This window comes from Bufo gargarizans, chromosome 2 (assembly GCF_014858855.1).
Source record: "Bufo gargarizans isolate SCDJY-AF-19 chromosome 2, ASM1485885v1, whole genome shotgun sequence".
In the NCBI taxonomy this organism is placed as follows: domain Eukaryota; kingdom Metazoa; phylum Chordata; class Amphibia; order Anura; family Bufonidae; genus Bufo; species Bufo gargarizans.
The window spans coordinates 334632652-334653062 of NC_058081.1; the positions used below are offsets into that span (position 1 = coordinate 334632652).

The 20411-nt window shown below is 40.4% G+C and overlaps 1 pseudogene; it reads right to left on the bottom strand.

The window, feature by feature from the left end:
* LOC122925882 overlaps window positions 1–20411 on the bottom strand; it is a 2558103-nt pseudogene that overhangs the window by 2192338 nt on the left and 345354 nt on the right.

A 20411-nucleotide genomic window follows, 5' to 3' on the forward strand; every position in this document is an offset into this window, starting at 1 on the left:
CATACTCCATATTAAGAATCATAAAGCAGCACAAAAACATTTTGCCATCTTCATTGTAATAGTGACAAATCTTAAAGGTTCTGGGGTAGATTTATCAAATTGGTTTAAAGGAAAACTAGCTTAGTTGCCTATAGCAACCAATCAGATTCCACTTTTCCTTTTTTTCAAGCTTCTTTGGAAAATGAAAGGTGGAATCTGATTAGTTGCTATGGGCCAGTTTTCCTTTACACCAGTTTGATAAATCTCCCCCACTGTCTTCTGGGGAAACTCTGGCCATGGAACACTGATGTCTTACTGTTAGGAGAGACCACAGTACAGTATGGACAGCTGTGGAAATTTTGAAAATCTGAACAACCAAGCCCATTTTCAATAACTAATGTAAATAGAACTTTTCTATTAAACTGTTAAAGAATCAGATCCTGTCAGCTTTACATATTCAACTATGTTTGAAACATATGAAGCAACATATTTCAGTAGATTTACTCAAATAATTGCAGCAGTCTTTTATGTAACCCAGTATTCTTTACCCATGGCATTGCGTAGTAGCATACTCCCTATTTCTCAAGAGGCATACATTTTTTGTGTGGATATGGCATAGACTACAGTGTAAACTCCAAAAACATGCCTAAGAGCAGATCTTATAGTCTAGGGGGAATAGGGGGAACTTATAACTTGGTGTGGTTTTGCTGTCCTGGCTTTGCTTTGGGAGGTTGAGCCACATTTATGAAATGGCACAAAGTAATGCTATGTCCATAATCTTTATAAATGTTTAAACAATAAAAATAAAAATTTGTATCAGTTGCCCACAAAGATTACCTGATTCATTTCAGAACAATCCATCAACATCTTCATGGACACGTGTACTGGCAACAACGCAACATCTGATGACAGTTTTATCATATTGTCCAGTTCTCTGGCATAGACCTTAAGTTCGACAGCTTTTTGTACTAATGTTTTCAGGTGCCTTTCAGCGAGTGGTGAGAGCAGATGTAAAAAAGGCTTGTACATCAGAGTGTATCTAAAGGACACAAGTAAAACTAATTTGCTAAATAATAAATAGGGCACTGAATAGAAATGGGTAACATAGTCATTCTTAATGAAACCACATACAAATGTAGGACATTTTTTTAATTCAATAATAGCACAGTCACACAATGAATGTCAGTGCTTTTTTTATATGGCATCATTTTTTATGTCAAGCATACAATACTTTGGCCTATATATCTACATAGCCAAGCATGAACATGTATTATATCAAAACAAAATGTGCTTAATAATAGAAATGTGGGTTCGCTTTTGTTCAAAAATGTTATTAAAAAAAATATATAATGGATCTATGTGCTTCCCCTGCTGAGACTTCCACAGCTTCTATCAGCTCAGAAGGTCACACATGCAGTATGCTACAAGTATTACAAGTCTTTGGTTTATTAAAACTTCTTTGGGCCTCATGCAACAAAACTGTCTTAGAGAAAGGTTCTCTGAAAGGTTCTGTGAGAGAACCGAAACGTTGTCTTATTTTTGACATGTGTGAATAAAACTACACATTCTTTTATACTTCAAGGAGTGCTGCAGATTTTCTTTGCTGCTTAAGTCCTGAATCGAGGGACCACCGCGGGCACCTCACAGCTACAGCTGTACATCAAAAGGAGTGCTGCCTGACTTTTTCTATGGATATATATATATATATATTAAGCACCCCTTAACTCAAAGGTTGCTTATAAAGGGCTATGAGAACTCTTTTCTTCAGGGGCACATTTCAAATACTAACTCTGGAGCATTGATGGAACCCCAAAAAAAAAATGAGGTCCATCAAGCTCAACTCAAATCTGTCATAAGACTGAGCTAGTACACCATAACACGATTATAGCTTATGTTAGGAAGAAAAGCCATAATGTGAACAGAACCTAATGGGGCCTGTCTTCACACGGAGGTGAGGTTCAGTTAGTGATCAATGTGGATAATGAAGGGTGAGGTGGAAACATAAATGTAAATCACTGGAAACCAAGGAAAAGGCAAGGAGTGTAGACCAGGATAATCATTAGCTTTTTTATCTTCAGATGGTGCAGGGCACATTCCAAGTATTATCATGGCGTTCCCATAGTTATTTTTCATTATACATACAAACATGCACCAACTCTAACATGGCAATTATGGCAATAACAATCATGCATGTGTATGCCTGTTACTGTAAATGATTAATAAAGTATTATATACTAATCAGTTATCTCATGGTAAGTATTATGCTGCTTTGTGATGGCATTGTTGTGGTATTGTTAAATTATTTTATGATCAAATCATATTGTATGATCAAACAAACATAAAAACACATAAGGGACTGTCAAGTTATAAATATATCAAAAAGATGCAATCATCATGACTTAGCCAGTTATTTTGCCATTAAATGTCAAAAATGCATCTTTTAATTCAATGAATAAGCTTAGTTATTATAACTTCAATCACCTGTTTAATTGTCTTGTTATTATGTATTGTTGCAATAATTTCTTGTTTTTGTTAAATATGTCCCACTTGTTCTTTCATTAAACTCTTTTGGAGGAAGATTCCAGGCTCATTCCTATTAGAATTGTAATTCTTCAGTTCTTACTGGGTGCCCTAGATGGCAGGGGTATGGCATAGTAAGAGTGGTATTGCATTGGAACTTTATAATATAGTGCAACAATTTTGAATATTTGTTTCATTTGGGAACCAGTTTTTAATGAGGAGCATGGCTAACGTCTGATATATTTATTTACTTCAATATAAAGAAGGCTTACGATATGGTGGCATGATAAAACACCATAGATAAATGCTTAATGGTCAACACAATAAATGTTGTGACAGTTTTATTGTCCCTCCTCCCAGAAGATACAGGGTCAGGTCACCATTTGTAGCTAGAAGAAAAGAGATTTTATCTCCAACCACACATTGGTTTCTTTACTCCTCAAGCCATAAAGCTATAAAGTGTCCTGCTACATGAACTGTTATTGACATAGAGTGATATTTAGGAAATGGCTGGTCATTTTTCTTCACAAAAATCTGATGTTACTAATTGCCCATGGAGACTATGGGGGTTTCAAGGACTAAAAACATTTTACTCTACCAAAAATTTTGATATAATTCAGTTCTCAATATATCAGGCTTTGGAATTATTAACCATTCCTTTGTAGATACAATTTGTGCATCCCCGACATTTCTGTTTACATGTCTTTTGGATGATGTGTAGTTTAAAAGGCTGAAATGACAGGAGTTAGCTAGCCAGGTAGTGATGTCATTAGTGTTGACACATCAATGCAATGATCTGTTATTGGCCAGCCTACACATATGACAACCAGCACAGAGACATGAATGTAGAATACTGTAGGGCATTAAAGAAGCATGCAATGATAAATTCTAAATTACTTACATACTTACCTGTCTGCACTCCTTCCCTGGTTGCGGTTTTTGATCTTAAGCACTGCCGGTGTCTGATTACCAGGACTACTAGGCCAGTTTGCAGGGCATCTGATGTGCAACAACATCACTTAGGGGCTAGGTGTGATTTGGTCTTCTGAAGCACACTAGCCTCTTATTGATGTTCTGGACTTCTGACACCCTGATTTTTAGCTTTTAGCTTTGTTTTCTTGCCTCACATTTTTGGACTTTGATGTGGCCCCCTAGTATTTGACAAGTGGCTTGGTATTAGGCTTACGACCCTTGTCTCTGATTTTGTCTCTAATGTGTCCAGCTGTATTTGACCTTGACTTGGCTGACTTGTCTATTTTTTTTTCTGGATTCTGTTAGGTTAGTTTTTCTCCTATGCACTTAGTGAGGATGGGACTGTTGTCCAGTTGGGGGCCACCATTGCAACATGCAATAAATCTTAGACTACAGCTCACCACACAAGCACTGGGTAGACATACATAAACACATATTGAATAGGCATCTTCACATAGGGTATCACAGTCACATGATAATATTTTTTAAATGTCATCTCATGACACAAAACAAGGGGTTGTCCGGGATCAGAGCTGAACCCGGACATACCCATGATTTCACCCAGGCAGACCCCGATGCGCTCCCTTGCCTTGGGCATGAACTACTCCTATGCTCCTGGGTGAAAATGGGGATATGTCCAGGTTCAGCTCTGAACCCAGACAACCCCTTTAAGATATGATGATCTGAGAGAAAAGGTAAGAAAAGACACACATATAACTTCTTTTGTAATCTAAACACTTTGCAAATATTAATATTGGTTGACATAAATAGATCTATAATACAAGAAATTTAGAATATTCAACAGAAATTTCTTATATGTTTAAATCTACCATTGCATAGGTATGTTCAAAGAGGATTTTCCACCATAGTTTTTTTTTTTAAAACAAATGCAGTGGAAATGCTTCAAAAACTCCACATATGAATATATCCCCAAAATCATTTTTTATTATAGTTTTCAATATAGCCAGGGTTAAGTTTAAAAGTGGGTTTGCGATGACCCAACAAATTGGTTTCCTAGAGAAGTGGTTATCTTGTAAAAATGGTGGTCTTCTAAAAAGGTAATATTTTGAGACGACTGCTCTTTTTTTTTATATCATTGGTCAACTTACTAGTAGCAAAAATAGTAAAATGAATAATGGGGTAATAGCGCAATACTCAAAATGTAGCCAAGGAACATATATATAAACCTTGTTTGTCTTACAAAGTGTCTTACATTTTGCAAACTACATCTTATCATTCAGTTATTGACCCTTAAGTGCCAAAAAACATTAACTCTATAATTCTTCATCTTCCTCTATTAAAAAACTGAACAGTTTTTAATAATGTTGCAACTAAAATAGATGCTTTTATATCAGAAAAAATCAAAATGACATAGAGATTTTGTGATAAAATGTCATTTTTCAATTATCTATTGCCTGAGGACAGAAAAAAACATAAAACCGTGATTGTGACAATCTGATTCATTAATCTTGTCAATGGTTTGCCAACGATAAAGCTGGTCAATGTAAAAGCCCTTGAAGGCTTGAAGTCCTGGATCAAGAATTCAATCTTTAAGGCATAATTCATTGTGTTGGACTTTGAGAGAAGAATGCAATTGTTCTTAGTTCAGTAATATTGATGTGTACACATATGTCATAAGTTTACATCACTTAACACATACATCACTTAACACATAGTCAAATGTTCAGTGGGGTTCAATATTGTATTTCTATTCTATTATCCACATACGTTTACAGTCCAGTCATTGACTGTCAGACAGGAGAACAAAGCAATATTGATAGATTTTGCTGAAAATGAGCAATAGTTGGGGTTGGCAAGATCATGCATTAAGATGAAAGATGAAACAGATGCAATGCACGGCCAAGATCAAAGCGTCCCATCAATTCATTCTGAGAGTCAAAATCCAGCTGAGCATCAGGAACCCCGTCTGCATAATAAGGAAGGTTGACTAAAACATAAGGATTAAACAGATGAGCTGTCTCTTGTGGATGTATGGCTGGGAAGCCCTGCTGAGCCACTTGTAAAGGCACTTTGCAATCATACACCTGCTACTCAGTGGAGAATTCTACAGGAAGCTTGCATAGAGAATATACTGTATTCTACTAATGGAAGAAATAGCTTGGCTAAAAATAGGATTTCTAAATGTCTACTATTTATATAGTTCCAAAACTGTATCTCACCATACCAGATAAACATGAAATTAGATAGACCACTATATTTCAGTATAGACCTTGATATAGTATATATAAAATAATGTAATTTTATTATTAGTTATTGTAAGAGCACACATATCAATATGTGTTATGTAGGTAGACTATGCACAGCTGAAATGTTTGCTGTAAAGAAAATATTTATATTCTCTACACCGATATAAAAGTCAGCATTCAGTAGCTTAAATAATAGGTAGATTTGGATTTCCTAAGCCACCAGGTCTGAGTACATGTTGCTTAGAAACATTTCATTTTCTAACCTCTGCTTCACAGTAAGGAAAAGCTTAAAAAGGTACTAACCTGCTTGGACCATGCATGTTGTTTTCAATCACCTCCTTTATTCTCGCCTTGGCTGACAGGACAATCTCTTCGTGGATTTGTACTGAGCTGATGTATTTGATTTTCAGATTATCTACAGCCTGCAGATACAAGTACCTCCATTGTTTATTTTTGGAAGCTGTAATGAGCAGGCATTAGCTTGCTCGCCAGAGACAGATTTAAGAATTTTTCACCAGTTTCTATGAATTTCACGATATTTTATTTGTACCATAATATATGCTGTATACAAGGTTGCATTTTATTCATATCACTGTTACATGTGTAGTCATTAAATCTACATGACATTTGCTGCTGGGAAATCAAATGCAAATCTGTACATAAGAGGAAACTCTACACCAAAACTCGACACCCTGGCCTATTTTTTATTTTTTTGTTGTTACAAAACTGTATATACTCCAAAAATAAAAATATTTCTAGATTTCCTTTTAAAGGGATTTTCCAGGATTTTAAGATTGATGACCTATTCTCAGGATTGATCAACAATATCAGATTGTTGGGGGTCCGACGCCTGGCACCCCTGTCGATCAGCTGGTTGAAGAGAAGGCCGCGCTCTATGCCATCATAGCCTTCCCTTCATTGTTTACCTGCTCGCCATCGACATTGTAGCAGTGAGCAGGTGTAATTACAAGCAGTCCCATTCACATCAATGGGATGGCTCCTTCCTATACATTTGAATAGGAAGGAGCTGTCCCATAGAAGTGAATGGGATGGCTTCTTGTAATTACACCTGCTCACTGCTACAATGTCGATTGTCAATGGCGAGTAGGAAAACAATGAAAGCAAGTCTGCGCTCGCACAAACAGCTGATCAGCGGGGGTCCCGGGTGTGGGGCCCACACCAATCTGATATTTATGACCTATCCTAATGATAGGTCATCAATATTAAAATCCCAGAAAACCCCTTTAATTATTGCAAATTTTGACCAGAAATCTTTAAATCTGTATTACAATACTCAGTATTAAACCACTTTTTTTTAGCTAACCATACACATCAGATAGCTGCTGACTAAATCATTATAATGCTGTGCGAACCTGTCAGAGGAGTGATCATGTGTGATCATGTGTGCCTGACCTAAGTATGACTCCATGCACCAAACTTTTGGCTATTGTGTTGAAGTGAATGAAACCAACAGATAGGTGTAGTAAATGTATACTAGAAAGACTATAGGTTTGTCAGATTTATCATCCACTGTGATTACTCTGGTTCACACTAGCTTACTTTAAGACAATATTAGTAAATGTAGGCCATCGTCTATTCCCACTGAATCAGTGGGTTCAGTTGCCTTTAATTTGATGTTTAAAATTTTATTCATGAAATCAATTGAGTCTAAACGTGTGCATTCTGTTCACATTCCTTTATAATAACAAGCATAATATACTCAGTAATATATGGTTCCATTCTCTTTTTCCTTTATATTTACTACAAAAGGTTAGAAAACTATAATAGGCAACTGAGACCTCGTTAAATTGCTTAATCAGTAGATATGAACTATTTGCGGACTGTAGTAGTAACACACTCTTGGTTTAAGGAATGACCGATAGCAATATATTATAGATGTTATCCAGTGTTTCTTTAATAGTTAACCCATTTACAAGATGATTTTACAATGGATTAATGAAATTAGAGAATTCAAGTGGAAAATATATCTAATAGTTCAATAGTGTGCTGAAGAATTTTGGCTAGACAGCATCTTTCAAAATCTCATATTTTAATATACCATACGTTAATAGAGACACTGGCACATTAAGGACCCTGAGATTTTCCATTTTTGCGTTTTCGTTTTTCACTCCCCGCCTAACTTTTTTATTTTTCCATTCACATATCGTTATGAGGGCTTATTTTTGGCGGGACAAGTTGTACTTTCTAATGGCATCAATTACGGTTGCATACCATGTAGTTTTTTTTTAAAGTTTTTTTTTACTTTAAGTCACCTTGGGTAACAATAACTGGCAATCATTAGATTGCCCATTGTGTTCATTGATGGCTATATAGCCATCATTGAAGACTTAATTTGCATTATGCCAATACAATGCTGTCACCTGTATTGGTATAGTCCTAAAATAAGCTCCGAAGCCTGCTTGAGGCTTAGGGCTTTTATTTATAGATATAACAGGATCCCCGATCTCAGTCGGGAAATGCTGTAACCGGAGCAGAAGTGCGCGACTTCCAGACTGCAAAAATGCAGTGGTCACATTTGACCACAGCATCTGAAGGGGAAAATGTATGCGATCAGCCTTATTGCTATAGCAGAAACACGGCGGCATTGGTGCTTACTGCACATGCGAGCGGGCACCGTGTTTGGGGAAAGGACTTCCTCCGTACATATACGGCGGAGGTCCTTAAGGTGTTAATCCTGACTAATTTGCAGAAAATGTAGACAGCATGAAAATATTCCAACTTTATCATAGTGGCTGATGCATCTTTAGACTGTCTAGTTTTGTCTATGCCACTTATTATTTGGATTAGTGTATACAGAAAATATACCCTTGAAAATCCATCCCAATGCACCTAAATTCTGTCCCAATTCACTGACATTCTGTTTTCACGTTACAAATCTGTCCATTTGTGCCAAATATTCTGTTCACCAAAAGCTTCAGTCCAGCTGTAAGTTAGTCTAAACACATCACTTTTATGCGCCAAAATTGTGGATTTCAACTTTATAAATGTGTCTAAAAGGAAGACACTGACTACTCTATAATGACATGTTTTTACTGTTACATCACTGACTACTGTATCAATCTGCTACTGTATGGTTCATTCTTTTTCCCCATCACATGCATTGTTTCTAATCATGTTGAAAAGACTTAGCAATTTCTTCATATGATTAAGGAATATAATTCCTCATGGCCTTCACAAGCCTGTGTGCATTATCAGTTCATTATTTCTATGATTAGCTCACAGTGTAAAACATGGATGAAGTGCTTATTACATAACAGAGATAAGTGATTATTAATACCTATGCCTTACCTTATGACTACAAATGTGATTATATGTTATCCTAGACCAACCACTGTAATCAAAAACAATTTAAACACCCCTGCTCTGAAATCAAGCTGGTCTGAGCAATCTAGCCCACTGTAGATTAAGTGAAATAACAGCAATCATACAAATAATAAGCCTCATTATTAACTAAGATAATCAGATCAGACTGTCCGATTAAACAGCAGATTAGTCCCATATTGAAGTGTTGGCCCACTATTTCTTTTAAAACAAACATAATACACATCTCTTTTGAGACCACCTGTCTAAAAAAACATCTCTTTTTTTAGACATGATTCCCTAACAAAGATTGTCAGTTACACCATATGTATTCTCTCTGAGAAGACCACAATCCTACAACAGCTCCTATCAATAGTTTGTAGGTGACTATCAAAGAGGGTTCTATGTAGATCGACCTTTTCAACTGTTTTTTTTTTTTTTTGTGGTGAACCCTCAAGTCTTAAACAAGATTAATGGACATTTATGAGGAGGACCCCTGGTTATATGATGATGAAAATAATACTGTGAAAATACCATTTGTTTCCAAATGGTATGCTTCAATTTCTAATGACATGCTGTACTGGTTATGCTGCCTGGTTGCCACCAGACATTATTATATAGATCACACTGAGAGAGAGTAAGGGGGTCATTTATTAAGACTGGCGTTCTAGACACCGGTCTTAATAACCCCTATATATGGTGGTGGATCCGCCAAAGTTATGAAGAGGCGCAAGCCTCTACATAACTTTAGCGCATCCAGCACCAGTCTAAATGTAAGACAGCTTCCTAGCTGGCTTACATTTAGACCATTTTCTATACCTAAAACAGGCGTAGAAAATGATGAATGAGATGGGCCTGCCAGCCCATCCCCTTCCCCGTTCACACCACAACCACTTATTTAGACCTAGCGTGAATTGGGGAAAAGTTGCAGATTGCGGCTCAACCAACAGTTTCGCCACAATCTGTTCCTGAAATACGCCTAATAGAGGCATATTTCGGGATAATGAATGACCCCCTAAAATTTTAGAGTCATGTTACTAATTTCATACAGTAGTTTCAGGCTTTTTAGATGTCACCAGTGCCCTATATGGAAATATACACTCTTGTTAAAAGGACTATGAAAATATACATAACTAGAGATGGCCTAGCAGTTCGTCCCGGCGGTCGTTTCGCTGCAAAACTTTGCGAACATATGGCGATGTCAGCCGGCGCCATATTCTTTTGCATTGCGCCGAACTTTGACCCATGACACATCCATCAAGTGGGACAGGACAGCCATTTGAGACCTTTCAGCACATGGACACACCCCCACCCTATCAAAGAACCCTATCTGGCAGCCATTTTAAATTCTGTGTTTTGCAAGTGTAGGGAGAGGTTGCTTTGTGGAGCAGGGACAGGCTGTTAGGGACACCAAACGCTAGGTAATAGGGCCACAAAAATCCTTTTAAGGACTGGTATAGGTGTGCTATCGATAGGTGTGATATACTGAGGGGTGTGATATACTTATAATATACTTTCTAACATAGAACGTATATTACAGTGCATTTGTGTTGTGCAGCAGTTGTGTGCGGTTCTGCTGCGATACCGCAGCTATATAGAGGGGAAAACGCTATTGGAACAACTAACTGCAACTGGTGTGATATACCTGTTGCCACCAAAAAAAACTGATTGAGGGGTGTGATATACCTAAAATATACTATCTAACATAGAAAGTATATGGTGCATTTGTATTGTGCAGCAGTTGTGTGCTCTTCTGCTGCGATACCGGAGCTATATAGAAGGACAAGTGCTATTGGAACAACTATTTGCAACTGGTGTGATATACCTGTTGCCCCCAAAAAATTGATTGAGTGGTGTGATATACCTTCTTCCACAAGATGCTGATTGAGGGCTGCTATATACCTGTTGCCCCAATTAAACAGAACGGTGTGATATAACTGTTGTGGCAAAAAAAATCATTGAGGGGTGTGATATACCTGCTTCCACAAAATACTGATTAAGGGGTTCAATATACCTGTTTCCACCAAATATTGTTTGAGGGGTGTGATATAACTGCTTTCACAAAATACTAATTAAGGGGTTTGATATACCTGTTTCCACCAAATATTGATTGAGGCCTGCGATATTCTTGCTTCCACAAAATACTGATTAAGGGGTTTTATATACCTGTTTCCACAAAATACTGATAGAGGGCTATGATATACCTGCTTCCACAAAATACTGATTAAGGGGTTCGATATAATCGGCTCCACCAAATATTCATTGAGGGGTGCGATATACCTGCTTTTACAAAATATTGATTAAGGGGTTCGATATACCTGTTTCCACCAAATATTGATTGAGGCCTACGATATACCTGCTTCCAGAAAACACTTATTAAGGGGTTTGATATACTTGCTTCCACAAAATACTGATTGAGGGCTGCAATATACCTGCTTCCACAAAATACTGATTAAGGGGTTTGATATACCTGCTTTCATAAATACTGATTGAGGGCTACGATATACCTGCTTCCACAAAATCTTGATTAAGGGGTTCAATATACCTGCTTCCACAAAATATTGATTTAGGGCTATGATATACCTGCTTCCACAAAATATTGATTTATGGCTGCGATATACCTGCTTCCACAAAATACTGTTTATGGGGTTTGATATACCTGCTTTCACAAAATACTGATTGAGGAATGCAATATACCTGCTTCCACAAAATACTGTTTAAGGGGTTTGATATACCTGCTTTCACAAAATACTGATTGAGGGCTGCAATATACCTGCTTTCACAAAGTACTGATTAAGGGGTTTAATATACCTGCTTCAACAAAATACTGATTAAGGTGTTTGATATACCTGCTTTTACAAAATATTAATTAAGGGCTGCGATATACCTGCTTCCACAAAATATTGATTAAGGTGTTTGATATAACTGCTTCCACAAAATACATTGAGGGCTGCGATATACTTGTTTCTACAAATACTGCTCTTCTCTAGGGACTTAGGCACAAGGTAATTTCGAAAATGCCAGGCAGAGTAAGAGGCAGGCCGTTCCGCAGGGGTGGTTGGGGTCGGGCAGGTGCAACAGGCCGAAGCCTAGGTGGGAAGTTGGAGAAGGCACGTGAGATTACTTCAAAGGGCACACCAGAGTTGGTTGAGTGGCTCACTCACCCTTCCGCGTCTGCACCCTCCTCATCCTCTGTGTCTGCACCCTCCTCACTCTCTCTGTGTGCAGCCCCAAATACACCGCCACCACCATAACCCCTCCACTCAAGTCAGAGGAATTATTTTACCATCCATTCCCAGTCCTAACTGATGTGAAGCCATTCTTGACATTGTATGAGGAAGAGGAGTTAGCAACTGCCACCACACAGCGGTCTGATGACAGTACCCAGATCAGCCCAAGTAGGGAGGCCCCGCTGTTGTTGCCTACTCTGAGATCTCAAATATCAGTAATGGTGGAGGTGACGATTATGACATGTAGATGGACATCATGTAGGCGCCCACAAGAGAGGAAGACTAGGGGAGTTCAGAAGGAGAGGAGCAGCAGAGAGGAAGGAGAAGGAGGAGAAGCAGGCAGAGTTTGCAGGGCGCAAGTGGCAAAAAGCAATCTCCACCATGCACGGTCACTTCTGATGCTCCCAGGATGCCGGCATGTGGATCCGCAGTGTGGGCTTTTTTAACGTGTCAGCTGCTGACAATAGTGTTGCCATCTGCAGCCTGTGCTTTCAACGCATAGGTCGCGGTAAGCCCAACACTTACCTAGGGACGACTGCATTAAGAAGGCACCTGGCCTCCCATCACTGAACCCAGTGGTAGCAATGCCGTCAGAACTCACAAAGCCACACTCTCAATGCTCCACGTCCTGACTCCTCCCCTTATCATCTCTCCTCCCATTTGTCCTCCGCCGGATAACCCTCTTGCCCAACCGCTGGCTTGTTGGAACTGCTAGCCCCCGAACTACTGCCATATAAACTGGTGGACTCGGAGGCCTTTAGAAAATCCACCTTGTATATTCTTGACAGGCCACTCCAGCAGCATTGTTCCGTTAACGACTACCTGTCCGAACTCTACAGCAGGAAAGGGTCTAAGGAGCTTGGTTTCTTTTCACCACGCCAGTCGCTGCTTATGCGCGACGCATGCAGACTTCTGCGGCCATTTGAGGAGATCACCAAACTGGTCAGTCGCAGCCAGGGTTCCATCAGTGACATCGTACCATCTTTCTGGAGCGTGCATTGTGTCATGTCATTGATTAAGCCGTCAAGGAGCAGGGGCAGGAAGATGAGGAAGTCGCAATGCTGAAAGAATTCCCAGGGGGGGCTACTTCATCTGAGACAAAGTTAGCAGGAGTCTGAAGAGGAGTCAGAGAAGGATGGTGCTTAGGGGGAGGAGGAGGAGGAGGAGGAGCAAGAAGAACAGGCTTTAAACTTTTCTGGGATCCTTGGTGTTGTCCGTGGATGGGGGGAGGAGACCGAGGACGACATTTTCCTGGGCAATGAGCATGAGTTAGGCCGCTCCACCGCTTCCAATTTAGTGCAAATGGGGGCCTTCATGCTCCAGTGTTTGAAGAGGGACCCCCGTTTAAAAAGTATAAAGGGCAAGGGCGAATACTGGGTCGCAACATACTTAGACCCCTGGTACAAACACAAAATGGCAGACATGTTACCAGCATCACAGCGGGGTGGCAGAATGCAGCATTTCTAGGCCTTGCTGCGAGAGATGCTGCATTCTGCTTTTGCGGGCACTGGCAGAACACCTCGGGATGCTAGGGTGCTCTACCGAGATGAGCAGGTGAGCTAACCCTTTAAAAGATTATAGGTGAAGGCCTACAGGTGAGCTGACCCTATAAAACATTATATAGGAGGGCCTGTAGGTGAGCTAACCATGTAAAAGATTGTAGGTGTGGGCCTATAGGTAAGGTGACCCTGTAAAACACTATATGTGGGGGCGGAGCTAGCCGCGAGCCGGGATGGACGTCTGATCCCAGAGCTCCTCACAGACACTGCTGCAGCTTCGGTATAGCGGGTGTTATATCCCCTTAAAATGGTGAAGACAAACAAAGAAAGGAGCGATACAGCACAGAGTACCCAAAAAGCGGTTCACACGCAGTCAGAGATGGATCGCTTCTTGAAGAAACGAAGTTTCTCTCCAGCTCACAGAGCCAAGATGGCGCCGGAGGGTGCCAGAGCAGCCGCGCTGCCGGATGACTCAGATGGGGAAAGTTCCTGCGCAATGTCGGAGGGACCCGAACCTGCGGACCTGCCCTTATCCAGAGCCTTCTTCAAGAAGACACTTTACAAAGCGCTGCAGCCCTTACATAAGGACATTTCGGATATAAAGACGGAGGTAAAGCAGATTGGGGGCCGCGTTATGGCGCTGGAGGAGACGCAGGCAGCTATCGCCAATCACGGGGAGGCTGTACGGAAGGTCTTACAAGATCACAGCTCTCATCTCACCTCGGCGCTTCTCCACCTGGAAGACCAGGAAAATAGGAGCAGGCGGAAGAATGTCCGCATAAGAGGGGTGCCAGAGGACGTCCCGCCGGGAGAAATTATACCCGCGGTAACCGCCATTTTCTCATCACTGATAGGGGAAGAGAAGGCCGCACAGATTGTGATTGAGAGGGCCCATAGGGCTCTAAGGCCTAAGCCACTTGAAAACGGCCCCCCTAGAGATATAATATGCGGTTTACAGAACTTTTTGGACACTGCCGCCATTTTAAAAGCTGCCAGAGACGCCAAAGATATCTCCTATAATGGAGCACGCATACAATTTTTCCAAGATCTGGCGTCCAGCACTCTGGCAAAACGCAGAGCTTTGAAGCCAGTCACAGATGCCTTGAGATCCCATAAGCTGCCAGTGAGATGGCTCTTTCCATTTGGCCTTGCAACATCTAAGGCTGGTCAGCAGATCATCATTAGAACGCCGCAGGACTTAGCAGCTGCATGGGACAAGCTGGGTATCACTCCTGTGGAGGTGCAGTCGTGGATGCCAGTCCCAGAGGATTTAGACTTACCGGACCTGCCTGAGATTCCAACATGGCAGGTAGTCAAGAAACCGAAATCGCCCAAGAACAGGAAGATCACCTGAATTAAGGAAGGACTCTCCTGTTAAAGTCACACTTTTATCTCTCCAGTTCTACACATAGTTTTACGCATATATCCTTGGTGCGTCACCAAGGTGGGCACATGTATGTGGGCTGGAAATCCTCTGAGGTTACACATAGAGGTCTTTTCTGGTTATATGTTCAATTTATTATTTTTGATACCAATTAACCACTTCATAGTAGAGAAGTATCTACTACATGTATGTTCAAAAGTACTTGTCACCTTAGCTTGAAGGTGCCTAGAGCAGTTAGACTGTTTTTCTCACCGTTATAGGTTCATAATATGCAGTATTACATTGCATTCATTATTTGTAGTCACCCGCCGTACAATAAGGTGTTAAATTAGCTGTTATGTCATAGCAGCTTGTCTTGATGTTACAGGCTTTCCTCTCTCCCATGCAGGGGTGGGGTGTTGTGCCGGGCTGGTGCCATCCTCTCTGCCCGTTAGGCGGGGTGGGTGGGGCTGGCTCTGGTGGAACGCTTCCACCCACATTATGGATAATGTTGGTAAATGCCTGCCACCCATTGTCCATTGTTGCAGTTCATTGTAAAAATGTTTTCCCCTGGTTCCATACCTTTGCTGGGCTCTTCCACATGTAGGCTATGGCTAATCTAAACATACTGTCACATAATGTGAATGGTCTCAATATCCCACAAAAAAGAAGACAAATTTTCAACCTATTGCTGAAACAAAAAGCAGACATTGTCCTTTGGCAGGAGACTCACTTCCGCCATGATCATACCCCCTCATTACCTACAGCAAAATATGCGCAGTGGTTTCATGCGACTTATTCCTCTGCCTCTAGAGGTGTCTCCATTGCTATTAGCTCATCAATCCCATTCAAATTGACCAAATCCTTTGTTGATCCAGAGGGACGATTACTTATCCTTCAGGGCACTATTTTTAGTGAAAGAATTACTATAGCCAATATGTACGCCCCGAATTCCGGTCAGATTCCCTGGCTAATAAAGGCGCTTAGGAAAATTAAAGAATATTCAGAAGGTATGCTAGTGGTAGGAGGAGACCTGAATGTTTCACTGGACATTGTCACACCAAGAGCTAATAACATCAATAGGAAACAAATGGGGAGATTGATGATGGCTTTAGCGGAGGTACGTTTGATTGATGTTTGGAGGACCGTTCATCCAACAGAATCAGACTCTACGTATTATTCACATGTCCACAACTCATATAGTCGGATAGATTACCTTTTCATGACTGACGCATACATTACTAATGTGAGGGAGGTGGAGATAGGAAATATAGTGATCTCAGATCATGCCCCTGTTAAAATGTCTTTGTCCCTTCAAGAACTCCCTCATAGAGCTTGGTCATGGAGGTTAAACACTACACTCCTGGAGTCGCAACCACACATAGACTCACTGTCAGCCAAATTAGAAAATTATTTTACAATAAATGCTACTCCAGATATATCTACCCCAATACTTTGGGAAGCCCATAAGGCTTACATAAGAGGGGAATTGATAGCATTGGGATCCCACGTCAAGAAAAAGTCCACGAAGGAACTGATGTCCCTGCTTTCCCAGATTCAAACACAAGAAAAATTGCACAAACTGACACATTCTGAGATCCATAAAAATGCCCTGGTCATACTTAGACGCAAAGTGAGAGACCTTCTCAACATCAAAGGGACAAGGTCCTTATTGCTCTTGAAGAGTAAAATATATGAACATGGGGACAAAGGCAACAGAATGATGTCCTATCTAATTAAGAAGAGAAGGGAAAAAACCTTTGTCTCATCGATTAAAACTGGTCCCACTTTGAGAGTAACATCGACCCCACTCATAGCTAAAGCATTCCAATCTTTCTACTCACAACTTTACAACCTTCCAACTCCGAGTATAGATTCTGTATCGGGTGAAAAAACGATAACCTCATTAATAGAGAAGTTCTTGACATCAATTAAAGCTCCGTCACTTTCAGTAGAGGAAGGCGAGCATCTTCTTAGACCCTTCTCTGTGACGGAAGTTGAGAAGGCACTTAATTCCATCCCCATAGGAAAAAGCCCAGGACCTGATGGGTTGCACATTATCTATTTTAAAAAGTTTAAGAAGGTTCTGTTACCTCGTTTTACGGATCTTTGCAACTCACTGTTGGGGGGATGTCGCTAGCTCCCCAGGCCTTGAGGGCGCATATCACCATCCTGCATAAAGAAGGGAAGGACCCAGAGGAATGTGGGAGCTACAGACCTATATCCCTTCTCAACTGTGACTTGAAGTGGTGGTCTAAATTGTTAGCCTATAGGATTTCTCCGTTACTGACTAGACTTATCGACCCTGAACAGGTTGGGTTTGTCCCTGGTAGAGAGGGGAAACACAACATTTGGAGAATAATTCACCTAATTCATAATGCTCGGGTCACAAACTCCCCCTTGTTATTACTGGGTACTGATGCGGAGAAGGCATTCGACAGGGTAAATTGGGACTTTATCAGTGCTACTTTGGTGAAATTTGGTTTCCCTCCGGCATTTGTCTCAGCCATATTCTCACTGTACTCGTGCCCAATGGCTCAGGTATTGGTTAATGGTGCCCTGTCGGATGCCTTCCCCATCAGAAATGGGACTAGACAGGGATGTCCCCTCTCACCCACACTATTTATTTTATGTTTGGAAATGTTCCTCCTAAGAATTAGACAAGCTGAAGATATTCAAGGTGTTTCTATAGGCCAATATCATCACAGAACTGCTGCATTCGCAGACGACCTGCTAATCATAATTTCTAATCCTGAAAAAGCTCTCCCCGCCATAATGTCCCTATTCGATCAATACAATATAGTCTCTAATTTCAAAATAAACTTCTCCAAATCAGAAGCCCTACAAGTTAATGTCCCGAATAAGATCTTGAACTCACTTAAACATTCCTCCCCGTTTAAATGGTCAACAACTGCTATTAAATTTCTAGGGGTCAATGTCCCAGCAGATTTGAATTTACTGTTTAGATTAAATTATACGCCATTACTTACTAAGATCAAGTCCTTTATATCCTCCTTAAAAGTACCTTTTATGTCCTGGTTTGGTAGGAAAAACCTATTAGCTACGTTTGTTTTGCCCCAACTATTGTACATATTCCAAGCCTTGCCGATCCATGTCCCCACTTCCTACCTAACACAGATCAGAAGAACATTTTCCTCTTTTCTGTGGAAATCCAAACGGCCCAGAATTGCCTATCAGCTTCTCTCCCAGAAGAAATTCAGAGGTGGTATATCGTTACCTGATATGGCCTTATATAATAGAGCTATTCACTTAACTAGATGGGCGCTACTGACAAATGAAAAAATTCAAGCTCCATATCTGGACATAGAGAGGACTCTTTTAGGCATACACAGACGTGCCCTGCTGTGGCTCCCACATTCTCCACTAACGCTTTGTCAGAAAATGTGCGCGCTGACAAAGAGCATGCTGGTTTGCTATCGCAACTCGTCAGTGTCTTCACTGAGGGTAAATAAGATATCTAAGATATTCCCTTTAAATGTTCTGCCCTACTTATTTGATAAAATGGACGGGAGGGATAAAAGTTGGTGGCATATGTGGGGGGATGTTAGAGTAGGTGAAGTACTAGACAATGACAAATTTTTGTCGTTAACAGAAGCACATACCAAATTGGGCTGGAAACCCCCCTCTCTGGTGCAATGTTGGGATTTTAAAAACTTATGTAAGAAATATGAAAAAACTTCAGACCACACGTTTTTGGAACCCACTTGGCTAGAAAACCTCACCACCCTTCCCTCTGCTCTGAAAAAGTCACTCTCAATCACATATAATAACCTGCTTTCTGAGCTTGCCATTCAAAAACCATACTTTATACGTCAGTGGGAGAAAGATCTAGGGAGGGTATTCTCTGAGGTGGAGTCTGCGTATGTCCTTTCCCATGCACAAGGTTTCTCCTCTTGTGTTCGATATCAGGAAAATTCCTATAAAACTATTACTAGATGGTACAAAACCCCTGAGTACTTGAGTTCTATAGGAGTTTCTCCCTCTGATCGATGTTGGAGATGTCAACTAGAGGTGGGATCTATGGTCCATATTTGGTGGTCCTGTCCCTTAATTAAACAGTTTTGGAAGGATGTGGAGGGTACCATTAATGATGTTTGCTCATTGAATCTGACTCTTTCTCCTGAACTGGTTTTGTTGTGGATCCCTACTACTAACTTCAAACCTTCTAAGGCAAATCTTCCCACTCATATGATAGCGACAGCTAAACTACTGATACCGACAAAATGGAGGGATACCTCTCCACCAGATTTAAAAATGTGGTTCAGCAAAATGCATCAGCTACATAGGCTGGAGGAGATGGTGGGTTGGATCCATGGTAGCAGATTAAAATATTTGGAGACTTGGCTTCCCTGGAAACAGTCTCAAGCTGTAAGGGATTCTGAAGCCCTTGACTCTGCGGTTGTCTGATATGATCTAGGAGCAGTTCCGAAGGGAGAGTCTCTTTCATTTCCCTCCATTTCCTTCTATATACATATAAGTTTGTAACTGATGTGATGGGGGAGGGATTGAAACACCATAATGTCCTTCATAAAGGTCTTCTAAAATGCTTTACGCGAATATATCTTTTCTGTTGATTCGACTGAAATTGGTAATTGAGCCATACCACGTGGTTTCTGTCATGCCTGCATTTTCTATAAAACTATTGCACTCAACTTTTAGAAGTTATTTAAATTTTGGGTCATTGAGAAGCCTCACTGTTGTTATTTTTCCCCTTTATTATTATTTTTTCCACTCCTTCTTCTTCTTTTGGGTTATACCCCCCCTTTTTCTCCCCCTTCCTTACTTTCCTTTGCTAGTTGTTGCTAACTATTTGTGAAAAAGTGCATATTTGGAAAAAAATGCTTATAAGTAACAATATTTGTGGATTGTGTTATTCCCAACAATGTACAAAATTGTAACTGCTTGTGTATAAAAAATGACGAAAAATTTTTTGTACTTGTGCTTATAAACTATGAAACAATAAAAAGAGATTTACAAAAAAAAAAAAAACACTATATGTGAGGGCCTGCTGGTGAGCTGACCCTGTAAAACATTATATGCAAGGGCCTCCAGGCGAGTTAACCCTGTAAAACATAATTTGCGAGGGCCTATAGGTGTTCTGACCTTGTAAAACATTATATACGAGGGCCTGCAGGTGAGCTGACACTGTAAAACATTATATGCGAGGGCCTGCAGGTGAGCTGACCCTGTAAAACATTATATGCGAGGGCCTGTAGGTCAGCTAACCCTAACATTATATGCAAGGGCATTATATGTGAAAAATAAGCAGGCAGGTACACTTATCAGTTATAATGCTAAC